We start from the raw sequence: 12,857 nt of genomic DNA on the forward strand, positions 1-12,857 counted from the left end.
CAATTACATATCACTGCATAACCATTAGGGATGTCTACCATGCAAAGAAAAAGGAAGAGGAGGGGTAGAAGAGGGAAGATGAGGAGGGGGAGAAGGAGGAAAAGAAAGAAGGGAACAATGTCAACCCTCAGCTACTACAAAGATAATGGGCAACAGGAATTCTCATTCATTAATATGGGAATGCAAAGTGATAGCCAATTTGGAAGGCAGTTTGGTAGTTTCTTGCCAAATTCCAAATAGTCTTATGTTGCCATCCGACAATCACATAGTGAAATGATTTCAAAAGTTATACCTATACAAAGACTTGTAAATGTTTATAGAAGCCTTATTTATAATGTCAAAAACTGGAAATTATCACAATGTCTTGCAATGTCTGAATGGATACACAAGCCTTAACCATCTATGGAGTACTGTTCAGTGATTCAAAACGAAACAAAACAAAGCAAAATATCAAACCATAAAAAAATATGAATCTTAAATGCATATGTTAAGGTTGGGAAAGTTGCAACCACAAAGCAGTTTATTAAAATGAGATATACTTTCAAGGTGGGAGAGTGGTCAGGTTCCATGAGGTGGAATGGCTGCTTTTTGGGTTGCTTTGAAATCGGGTCTCTCTGGGCTGGGAGGAACTGTGATGCATAGTGGGGTGGTCTCTAATGGAGGCTGCTTCCAATCAATTGGGCAATTCTTCCCACAGGTTGAGCAAGGGAGTTTTTGACCCTACCAGAACCATAATAGCAGCCTTTCTCCATTGTGGGGAGTGGAGGGTTGGGCTGTCCCACAATGCAAATGCATTATAATGAGTCTAGGGATTACCCTGGGGCAGAGGTAGAAGAAGAGAGTGTATGCTCCTTACCTGTGGCTATTGATCTGTCAGCCCCAAAGGTCTTGGAAGCCACAAGGTCAGGATGCTGTACTACAGGGCTTATAATGTGTAGTTTATCTGTCATGGTCCATGCTTCCAGCTCATGTTTCTATCATTCCCCTTCAAGGTCTTGGGACTCTGCCTCAGGCCATTCCTTCTACTGCTCATGTCTAGCTTCTACCTAATACATACTGCGAAGTCCTAAAAAGCTGCATACTCTGTTATTGCAAATATATGACATCTGAAAAAGCTTAAACTAGTAACAACATCAGTGGCTGCCAAAGGTTCAGGAACTTGTGAGAAGTTTGAATACATGAGACGTAGGATTTTTCAAGACTCTGAAACTATTTTGTAGGGTACTATAAGTAGAAAACAGTATTAAGCTTTTGTCAAAATCCACAGAATTTACTGCACATATAGTAAAACAATTGAAACACTATTTAGGAGATTATAGGATAATAGTATGAAATTCAGAATGTGGCAAAAGAATTTTAGTTTATTACAAATGTATGAAAGAGACTCCCTGAAGGAAATGCGAGGACAAGATGTTGACCTAAGAAATATTGGAAATGAGTAATATCAATGATATTAAAGACAAAAGTTACTTTTCAGAAGCACTAATAATAAAGTTGTTTCCAGCATGGGAATAGGTTAACAATTCTGATACTACTATTCATATACACTTGAATAATTAACTAAATGGCTGGCTTAATGATCTCATTATTCAAGAGAGGGGTTACAAACTGGTAAAAGGAATCATGTAGTAATGAATTAGAGTTGGAATGTTACTATAGACTCATGCTTAACAATATATATAGGGGCACCTAGGTGGTTCAGCCAGCCGGGTGTTCGACTCTTGGTTTTGGCTTGGGTGGTGGTCTTGGGGTCATGGGATCAAGCCCTGTATTTCACTCTGCTCTGGGCATGGAGCCTGCTTGGGATTCTCTCTCCCCCTCTCCCTCTGCCCTTCCTCAACCACTCACACTTGCTCTCTCTCTAAAAATAAGTAAGTAAAATATTTTTAAAATAATAATAGAGATGGTTACATATAGAAATGTATATATGTATGTTTGTATGTATACATGTATACACACACAGATACACACATACAAACTCCTTTGTCTAGAAGTAACACTATAGTAGTAATGCATACACATAGCACACACAGATCTTGCTTTCTATGTATTTTTTTCCAGTAAAAGAAATAGAATTCCTTAGAGAAAGGGTTGACTCTAGGATGGGGGAGAAAATATACAAGATGAAGCTATGTGGCATATTTTATGTCAGAAATTAAGAAAATACTCAAAACAAAACAAAACAAAAAACCCAACAGAGTATGTAAAAGGTTGTAGGAGCCAAATGAGAGTTCCAATAGCCAAAACTGTAATAATTTAAAAAACAAAATACATAAAGTAATATTGGACAATAATCCGAAATCTAAATAAATGAGATCATGCTAACATAACTACTTGAGTAAACAAATAAATGGGAGAAATAGATAAATCTCCCACAGAAGAATTCCAAATTGTTTATGTAGATATTTTGCCCTCAAGGAAGTAAGGCATAATTTTCCAATCTTTCAGTGTGGGCCAACTGCATATGGTGAATTTCTTCCAAAGGATACATTATGGGGAAAAAGAACTAAAAATAGTAATTTCATGGTGGAGACCTAAAAAGTACTATCTCAAATTCAGTGATCAATATTTACATCACTAGTGATAAAATATTAATACTATCACCCTTGATAGGATGTGAGAGTGTCAATTTACTTTGTGCTCTTCCTCCAAAAACATATCCCAATCTAATCATGAGAGAAAACATCAAGAAAATATCAGTACAATGCTTTGTTTACAAACTATCTGACCAGACCTCCTAAAAAACCATCAAGGTCATCAAAAACAAGGGTAGTCTAAGAAACCGTCATATCTATAAGGATCCCAAGAAATGACTACTAAATGTAGTGTGATAATCTGGGCAGAATCCTCAAACTAAAAAAAGATATAAAGGTCTGAAAGAGTATGAATTTTAATAATAATGTATCATTATCAGTTAATTAATTGTGACAAATATTGAGGTAACGTATTAATCATGGGAGAAACCAGATGTGGGGCATATTGGAACTTTGCTATTTTTATAACAATTCTGTAAATCTAAAATTATTCTATAACAAAATATTTACTAACTATTTAAAATCACATAACAAACAGAAGGCAAAAGAAAAATATTCTAAGAGTGTGGCTTGCTTTATTAGATGAATAAATGCAATGCGTTTTGAAGGCTATTTTCTCAGTAAAATTAGAATCAAGGCAGGTATAACTTTAGACCTTTTATCTCTCATTTGTCCCATAAGCAAGAGGCCATGCGTAACTCTCTGAATTCTGAATTAGCATTCTTTTTTATAGACCTCTCATTATTCTAAGAGTTTGAGCTGGAGGATAAATGTAGGGCACAGCTGGATTGACCCATAAGCCAGAGGCATTTTGCCCAGGAAACTCTCTGTGGAGCAAGTTTCGTGAAGAAGATATGGAGAGAGAAGAAGCACTATAATCCTATTTCTTCAAGGGCTACATTTTCCATTTAGTTCATCTCTAATGCAGATTTGAACTCTTAATGAAATTCATTAGAAAATGTTTACTCAGCTGTACAGGTTGATCCAAAGTTACAACTGTGCCTCAGAGCACAGTTTTTGATTTATGAAAGAAAAAAAGTGTTTTGAAAGCATTTTTTTTTGATGGAATCAAATGCAAGCTGTGGCATTTTAACATTGTCATGTGAACTTTAGTTTCTAGAGCTTAAGATCAATGAAGTCAATTTTACTATTAGGGGAAAAAGATTTGATGTTATTTTATTTATTGGACGTCACAAAATGTTTTGAAACTTTAACTGAGACTGAGTTAATTTTGTTTGAATTATTAAAAATCAAATGCAGTAATATCATTTGTATGTTATTTTTATCTAAATGTTTTCATGTAAATCATAAAATAATCTAAATTATCAAGAAAAGCTGGACATATTCAGGGAAGGGAGTCTGACCATTTTTAAAGTTTAAATTGTCAACCATATTGGTAGGGTACAAATATTTTGAGTTTACCTGCTTTTATCACAAATTTTGCCAAAATTTAAATAATGACTCCTAGTTTACATAAGGTGTCAAAATCTTGCAAAGTAAATTTTAGATAATAACCACTAATTTAGAAAATATGTCCAAATACTCTTCAATACAAACAATGTATCATTTGCCCCCAAATTTTATCTACTACATTCCTTCATTATTCACATTAGATAAACTTAAATCTTTATTCATTTGTCTGCTTATAAGTTTATGCTTGTGCAACTTTCTTGCCAGGCAGATTTTTGTTTTCTTCTCTACAAATCTGGTAAGAGAAGGGTCAATAATAATTTAACAGGTTCAATATGATGATGAACTGAGATGTTTTAGGTTAAATAATTACTACAAGGGATCGCATGTAGAATTCCTCAATAATATTAGTTAGGAGAAGGAAGAAGAACAACAGGAAAATAAAGGAACACACATTTGACTGGGCATCTATTTTGACCTAAGCACTGTCGTAAGTGATAGAACCAGAAGACAAGTAAGCCGTAGATTCTATTTTTACCGAAGGCTGTAGTCCAGTGGAAAAGAAAGAAATGCAAGCCGATAATGACAAGAAGACATAATAGACCCTAAAGTACTGTAGAGGGAAGGAACAAGTCCCTGCATGGGAATTCAAAGGAGATAAAATAAAGAATTTCAATGCTTTATTAATTTCTATTGATATCAAGTTAAAGCTTTAGTCTTGCCTCAATTTTTAGATCAATCTCCATTAGAGACAGGAATTGTAGAATCTACCTTAATACCCTATTTTCAACCAAACAATTATTTGTATCTCTTTCTCCTCCTAGGCCTCTCTGATCTCCTTGATTCACAGTTTACATGGGGCCCTGCCCCATAAATACTTATAGGTCACTTAATCACACTGCTTAGAATTCTAAGCACAGTATCCTTTTAATTCCATTCTACTCTTCTCAAATCAAATTTTAAGTTTTCAATTCCTCATCTTGAAAGATGAGAAAATAGAATGTTTCATGAAAATCAAATGTAATACCAAAGGCTTTTATGTACCTCAGAAATAGCAATCAACATAAGATAAAATAGAAAGTTGGGATGCCTGGTGGCTCAGCGGTTGAGTGTCTGCCTTCTGCCCAGGGCATGATCCTGGGATTCAGGATCAAGACCCACATTGGGCTCCCTGCCAGAAGCTTGTTTCTTCCTCTGCCTGTCTCTGCCTGTCTCTGCCTCTCTCTCTCTCTCTCTCTCTGTGTCTCTCTCTGTGTCTCTCATGAATAAATAAATAAATCTTTAAAAATAAAAAGGCAAAATAGAAAGTAGAACATATTGTTGGAATTCACATTTTATTTTTAATGAGAATACAAAATTCAACTTAGACCTTTCGTATATCAAGCATTTTCTAATTCTGAATTCTACAGTTACTTAATAATTTTCAAAATACTTATTTTATGATAAATATTTGTGTATATAATATTTTTGGAAAATAAAAAATATCAAAAAGAGAAAAAACTTAAACCTAATATGACCATCCATTAAAAGCACCATTAAAATATTTTCCAATGATTTAAATTTTTTCTAAATTTTTATATTTATATATTGTATTAACATATTATATATGTTTTGACATATGCACTCTTCTGACCATAGCATTTTTTCTTTTTCTTTTTTAAAGATTTTATTTATTTATTCATGATAGACACAGAGAGAGAGAGAGAGAGAGAGGCACAGACAGAAGCAGGCTCCATGCCGGGAGCCCGACGCGGAACCTGGTCCCAGACTCCAGGATCGCGCCCTGGGCCAAAGGCAGGCACCAAACCGCTGAGCCACTCAGGGATCCTCATAGCATTTTTTTCTTAAGCAAAATGCTATTCGAAGGCATTCATTAAGCCTACATAAAATTTTATTTCACTGGCATAGAAATTAGCCATTCCACTTTTTAAGTATTTTGGTAATTTTTGCAATTATAAATTATGATATATTACATTTCAGTATATATAAATAATACACTCCATTATGATTTTTTCCTTGTACAGGTTCTGCATAGTATAAAGTACTATCAAATAATGCAGTAATTTTGAGGCTTTTGATACAACTTAAGAGCTTTCAACAATGTAGAAGAATATCAATTTCAACAAATAGTATTAGCACTTAATATTACTTTCTTCCTAAATATCTGCACATTTGGTAAGTCAAAAAAAAGGCACTTCTATTTTCTATTTTTATTTATTTACTTTTCTTTTTTGAATTGCAGTTGAACTCTTCATAATTTGTTACTGAAAATTTCTATTTCTTCTATGAATAATCTATATTATTTATTTTTCTCATTGAAGAGTATTATCTCATTAATTTTTTATTGTCCTACGTGTGTTAAGAATATGAAAGTTTAAAAAAAAAAGAATATGGAAGTTTTGTTCATATAATTGGTATTTTTCCTAATTCTTTGTCTTTTACTTACCTTTTTCCCCCCTTAACTTAGAGAAGGACCTATTTTCCCGGTGTTCTAATCTATTAAACTTTTGATTTTTCATTTCCCTTATTTTTATCAGAAATGTTCTAAATATTAAAAAACATCCAGAAATGTTTATTCCAGACTTGATACTAAAATATTCAGTCCAATTGTAATTTGTGTTAGTGTGTGCTATGGAGGTCTACTTGATATTTTTCCCCGTAAATGCTACCTAATATGCTACATACTGGGTGTTTGCAATCGCAGAATAGAGAGAAAGAAACTAGCAAGAGCAAGAGCCAATTGGCTCAGAAGATTGTTACCATATTTCAGAGGTATGGCTTTCTATTTTTCTTACAATTGCAGACTTTATAATCTACAGTTCTACTTACATACTGAGAATTCATATTTCTACACTTATTTGAAACTACCTCTCAAATACTGTTTCAAAAAATGTAGCACATGTTTTTAATTCAAGGATATCCTTTATTACTGCCAAAAATGTGATTAGTAGAAATGAGCCTATGTTTTTTTTTTAGTTGTGGTAAAATACATATAATATTTATTATTTTGGCCAATTTTAAGCTTTCAGTTCAATTATGTTAAATATATTCCATGTGGTGCAACCAATTGTCACAATTTTTTTCATCTTGCAAAACTGAAATTGTATGCACATTAAACAACTCCCCATTTTCTCTCCTCCCCCAGTCATGGCAACTTTATTTTCTATGAATCTGACTACTATAGAGACCTCATATACATGTAATCATACGGTATTTGTCTTTTGGTGATGAGATTATTTCATTTAGTATAATGTCTTCAGGGTTTATCTTTGTTGTGCCATGTGACAGTTTCCTATCCTTCAAGTCTGAATAGGACTGCATGTATGTATATGCCATATTTGTTATCCATTCATCTGTGAAGTGATACTTGGTTTGCTTTCACCTCTTGGATATTGTGAAAGATGATGCTATAAATATGGGTGTACAGATATTTCTTTGAGATGCTGCTTTCAGTTCTTTTGGCCATATACCCAAAAGTGGTACTTTTGGATCAAATGGCAATTCCAGTTGTATTTTTTGAGGAACCTCCATGTTGTTTTTCATAGGGACTGCACAATTTTACATTCTGACCAACATTTTTTTTTATTGGAGTTCAATTTGCCAACATATAGCATAACACCCAGTGCTCATCCCATCAAGTGCCCCCCTCAGTGCCTGTCACCCAGTCACCCCCACCCCTACCCACCTCCTTTTCCACCACCCCTTGTTCATTTCCCAGAGTTAGGAGTCTCTCATGTTCTGTCTCCCTCTCTGATTTCCCACTGATTTTTTCTCCTTTCCCCTTTATTCCCTTTCACTATTTTTTATATTCCCCAAATGAATGAGACCATATTATGTTTGTCCTTCTCCAATTGACCTATTTCACTCAGCATAATACCCTCCAGTTCCATCCATGTCGAAGCAAATGGTGGGTATTTGTCGTTTCTAATGGCTGAGGAATATTCCATCGTATACATAGACCACATCTTCTTTATCCATTCATCTTTCGATGGACACCGAGGCTCCTTCCACAGTTTGGCTATTGTGGACATTGCTGCTAGAAATATCGGGGTGCAGGTGTCCCGGAGTTTCACTGCATCTATATCTTTGGGGTAAATCCCCAGCAGTGCAATTGCTGGGTCGTAGGACAGGTCTATTTTTAACATTTGAGCCTATTTTTTGAAATACAATCTTCTCTTCTCTGTTGTTTATAGAACTATTACCAACTTTTGTTTTATTTGTTACATATTATTACACACACAATTAAAGACCAAAATAAAATTCCTTAGCAATGATGATTCATTCTTGATCAGTGACTATCCCAGCCCTCTTCACCAGAGTGAGGGCAAAACCTTTTTTCTTTTGCAGGAGATGAGGAGTCATGAAACAACTGTTTCTTCATTTCAGAATCTCTCAGATGAGTGTTTGCTTATTTGTATTTTAAAGTGCATACTTTTGAACTTCATATAACAAAAACCAACTACAAATACTTTTTTCTCATCAACCATACAATAACCCAAACACATATTATACACAATTTAATTTTGGCCTCTATCAATAGCAACAAGAAAGCTCTGATATTTGATTATGAGTGTGGGTATATTTTGCAAGGCAGCTGTCATTTAACAAGAACCCTAAGACTGTTTAAGTTCTCATTGCCTGGGCAGCCCAGGCAATGGCTCAGTGGCTTAGCTCCGCCTGCAGCCCCGGGTGTGATCCTGGAGACCCGAGATCGAGTCCCATGTCGGGCATCCTGCATGGAGCCTGCTTCTCTCTCTGCCTGTGTCTCTGCCTCTCTCTTGCTCTCTCTGAATTAATAAATTAATTAATTTAAAAAAAAGTTCTCATTGCCTGCCAAGTGTAGATTCCATAGTGCCTTTGAGTTTCTGAAATTCTTTGGGACTGATTTCAATCATTTCCTCTGAAACAAGATTTCTGGCAATTGCTAAACTGATTTTATAAATGGCCCTTCTCCTGAATTAGTGATATTTTCACTAGGTGCTAAGTGGACAGAGTTTCTCTGGCTAACAATTTTTTTCCTTTTTTCATGCAAAATCTTAAAATATTTACATATCTTTTTTATATTTGCTTTTTGCATATCTATATTCATATCTTTATCTATCTATCTATCATCTATTTCTATCCATCTATCATCTCTAATATATCCCATGTAGTATATTTTATTTTCTTTTAAAAAGTATTAGAGGTACACTTTTCACGCAGAATATATGTCTATATGGATTTTAAGTGCAGTCTTTGCTATAGAAGAGGGGATACATTTTGTTTAGTTTGTCTTCTTTATTCTCTCTACTCTTTTTTTGAAAATCCAGATAATTCTGTAATGGCTTTTTCCCCGTATACCTTCCAACCTTCTATATTTATGTGCTGTATTCTAGTCCAATCCTTTATGTTAGTCTTTAACAATGCTACTTAACCTTTCAGCTTTGTCCTTTCTGCTATTCAGCCCATCTTTTAGTTTTAAAAAAATCAACAATTGTATCCCTCTTTCCTATAGTCTCTTATTTTATTTAATGAAGATGATCTTGTACTGAATTCCTTATGCTTTACATAGGGTTACTCTGATACCCCCTTCTGATTGCTTTACACATCTACAATTGGTTTAGCTTGTTTTATCTTGTTCACATAGTGTTGGCTTACCTACAATCCATGCTGTTCACTAAATTTATTCTTAGCATTTGGGTAGGATAACCAATTCATCCTAGGTTTCCCAGGATCCTCCGGCTTTAAAACCGGAAGTACACATCTTAGGAACTAAGGCCTAGGCAGATTGAAATGGTTGGTCTCCCTAACTCTAGGTCAAAATTATCTGATGTTAGTTCTGGGCCGTGGCTTTTTATAAAAGACCTTGAAAACTTCTGCCTTTTGGAGGATTTTTGTTATATTCTTAAAAATCTTTCAATAAATTATTTTATGGCCACTTGTAACTATTTAAAAGCTGATCCTCAGTAATGTATTCAGTATTTTTTTATTTTACAAACTTGAACAGATAGGCACTAAAATATTGCCAAGGTACAATACCTTATTTTTTCTTGTTTCTTAAAGAAATATGTCAGAATTACTTTTGTAAAGGATGTGTGCATGGGGTAGTAAGTACAGTCTTCTAAGAAAAAAGGCAGACATAAAAGTTTTGTATCGAGTATGAGAATGTCTTACGAATAGTAAGCTCCACAGACTTTCAAACCAGAATATAACAAAATAGGTACATTGTAAGTAAAAGTAGATTATTACAAAAAAGTATGGCTGGCTTGATTTTATGAAATATATCGAGTTTCAGATACTGTAACACACTACTTCACAAGCATAACAGCTAAAAGTATGTTAGATATGTCATTGAATGCTATTGAACGACAGTCCAGTAAAGAAAATAATTCTGTTTATAGGATGAATAAGGAAAAAGATATTGAAAAACAATGTGACTAACCATACTCTGGGGAAACCATTCAGGTTCAATTTAGCCTTCAATTCCTAAGAATGTTGGCTATGTATTCAATTTTGTGACTAGGACTCAGAGAAAAGTTTATATGTAAGCTTAACAATATAATAAATGCAACCAATTCTCCAAGTGCATGTTGGAAAGCAGATGTGATAAAACAATATTGAACAGATCTCCATAGTTTAATGCTGGGTGAATGCTGTGACCAACAGAATGGTGTTCTAAATAGGCTAACATAGCATCAACGGATTCTGTTCTGTGGCCATAGCTCACTCCATTAATGTCTCCCAAATACAGGAATCCCTGGGTATAGCATTATAGGAGGTAACTCTACAGTTAGAATTTGTAATCAGGCATTCAGGGCACAAGAAGCAAGGACCATGTTGGCAAATGTAAGCCGGAATTAGAAGTGCAGTAAGGCTGACTCAAATATTAGACAACTGTGAAGGACTGGCACAAATCTAACTTAAAAATACTAACACGAAAGAAATTTCCAAGATAAGCTACCTGAGATCTTCAATTACTGAAGCAGAAAGAACTAACAGAAATTAATCTTGATGTTCAATCTTTACATAGTTACAAAATAGGTTAAGAAGGTCCTGACTCTCTTGGCGTATCTGATTTCTTCTTCTATTCTAGGTCTTCAACAACTTCTTTAACCACTGAAGATGGATGTCAAATCAAACAGTTTGGGTTATACAAAGATATTTGGATGCAACAAGGTACACTGTTATTTGTACACTTCTTTCATGGCCCAGTCTAACATCAGAAATTGTTCTATAGGTCTGATTCTTTTTTTTTTTTTAAAGACACATTTATTCAGCGTCATAATCAGACTATTACATTTAGCAATCAACAGCATGGGTGCAAAAAAAAAAAAAATCTACATTAAAACCCTTTGTTGGAATGCTTTCCACTTTCCACAGAACAGAAACTAAAATAACCTGTTATACAATTAGTCACAAATACAGTCCTCGAGTTTTTTGCCCGTACCCATGAGTATTGTCTAAAACATGTCTTCTATGTAGCAGCTAGGCCCTGCCACCACTGTGCGTGGCTGAGTTCACAGATCTGTTGTAACCTGTAGTTTCCCTGTCCCTTCTCTGGCTCTCCTCTCCTGCTAAGCTTTGTTTCCTGGCAGTAATTAAAACCTTCTGTCACTGCCATAGCTGCTGCTGCTGCTGGAACCGCCATAGCCACCTTGGTTTCGTGGTTTGGCAAAGTATTGGCCTCCACCACCATAGGGGCCAGAGCTTCTGCCTCCAAAATTTCCTCCTTTCATGGGTCCAAAATTTGAGGATCGATTGTTGTAATTGCCAAAATCTATAGGTCTGATTCTGACAGATACTTTTATATTTCTCCAGAAGTCTCAACTTGCCTTATTGATTATCCTGTCTGAATTAAGACAAGGGGTATTTATAAACCTGCATCATCCTATAATTCTTTAACTGAATATTTCCGTAAATTAAATTGGTAGAATTTTGATAGATACGGACTCGAGAATGTCATATTACTATTTTGTCAATCATCACTTCTCCTGAGAGATTCCCAGGAAAGCTATATATACAAGGAATAATGAACATGATGATATTTGCAGAGTATTATTTAGAGCTGCAAGAGAGTCTGAACCTGCAAGTTATGTTTTCTAGGAAAGACTGCCTGATTTAGAAAAAGCAGCTTAATCCTCAAGGTTTAGGTAGAACCTACAACTCTGCTGAGACTCCAAATCTTAGGTTATCATCCTCTTCTGATCATCTACACTGTCAGGAAAAAAAAGGATATGATGTAACTCTTATTTTTTCACTTTCCAGAAGGAATTGTGATCCATAAACAAAGGAAAATATAAAATATTAAAATATCAAACTTTTTGTTTCAATACTTTTAGATGAAACATAAATGATGAACTTTCATCATTTCTATAAAAAGAAAATTAATAATTTCATGTTTTGTCTTAGTTCACTTTACCTTATTTAAAAATAACTCCTGTACTTTTTATCATAACCAATGGAATTAACTAATAATATAGGTGATACCCTGAATGCACAATTAACAAGTTTGTAAACTTGCTTAGTTTATTTTTTTATATTTTTTTAATTTTTATTTATTTATGATAGTCACACAGAGAGAGAGAGAGAGGCAGACACAGGCAGAGGGAGAAGCAGGCTCCATGCACCGGGAGCCCGACGTGGGATTCGATCCAGGGTCTCCAGGATCACGCCCCGGGGCAAAGGCAGGCGCTAAACCGCTGCGCCACCCAGGGATCCCTGCTTAGAAGTTTAAAATGAGAAATTACTCATGTATTAGTATTCTTAAAATATTTGAAAGATATGACACTCTCCAACATAATGGAGGCACATCAAGGCAATGATTTCAACTGCAGGTTTGAAGGGACACTTATAACAAGGTAGGATACAGGATGGGGTAAGTGAGAGGAGCCTGAATAAATGTTAGAGGATGGGGAATATATGAAGAATTTGAAA

At 34.8% G+C, this 12,857-nt stretch overlaps 1 protein-coding gene across 1 annotated transcript in view; it reads left to right on the top strand.

Annotated features, from left to right (window-relative positions):
- The window catches only part of LOC144322564 (uncharacterized), a 62,108-nt gene extending 51,009 nt beyond the window's left edge, over positions 1-11,099 (top strand). Inside the window, exons 6-7 of the transcript XR_013388178.1 lie at positions 5,969-6,119; positions 11,017-11,099. The gene's annotated coding sequence lies outside the window, so the exon portion shown is untranslated. The remainder of the gene's footprint in view (positions 1-5,968; positions 6,120-11,016) is intronic.
- The last annotated feature ends 1,758 nt before the right edge of the window (positions 11,100-12,857 follow it).

The sequence above is a fragment of the Canis aureus genome, chromosome 10 (assembly GCF_053574225.1).
Source record: "Canis aureus isolate CA01 chromosome 10, VMU_Caureus_v.1.0, whole genome shotgun sequence".
NCBI classification, from domain to species: Eukaryota; Metazoa; Chordata; class Mammalia; order Carnivora; family Canidae; genus Canis; species Canis aureus.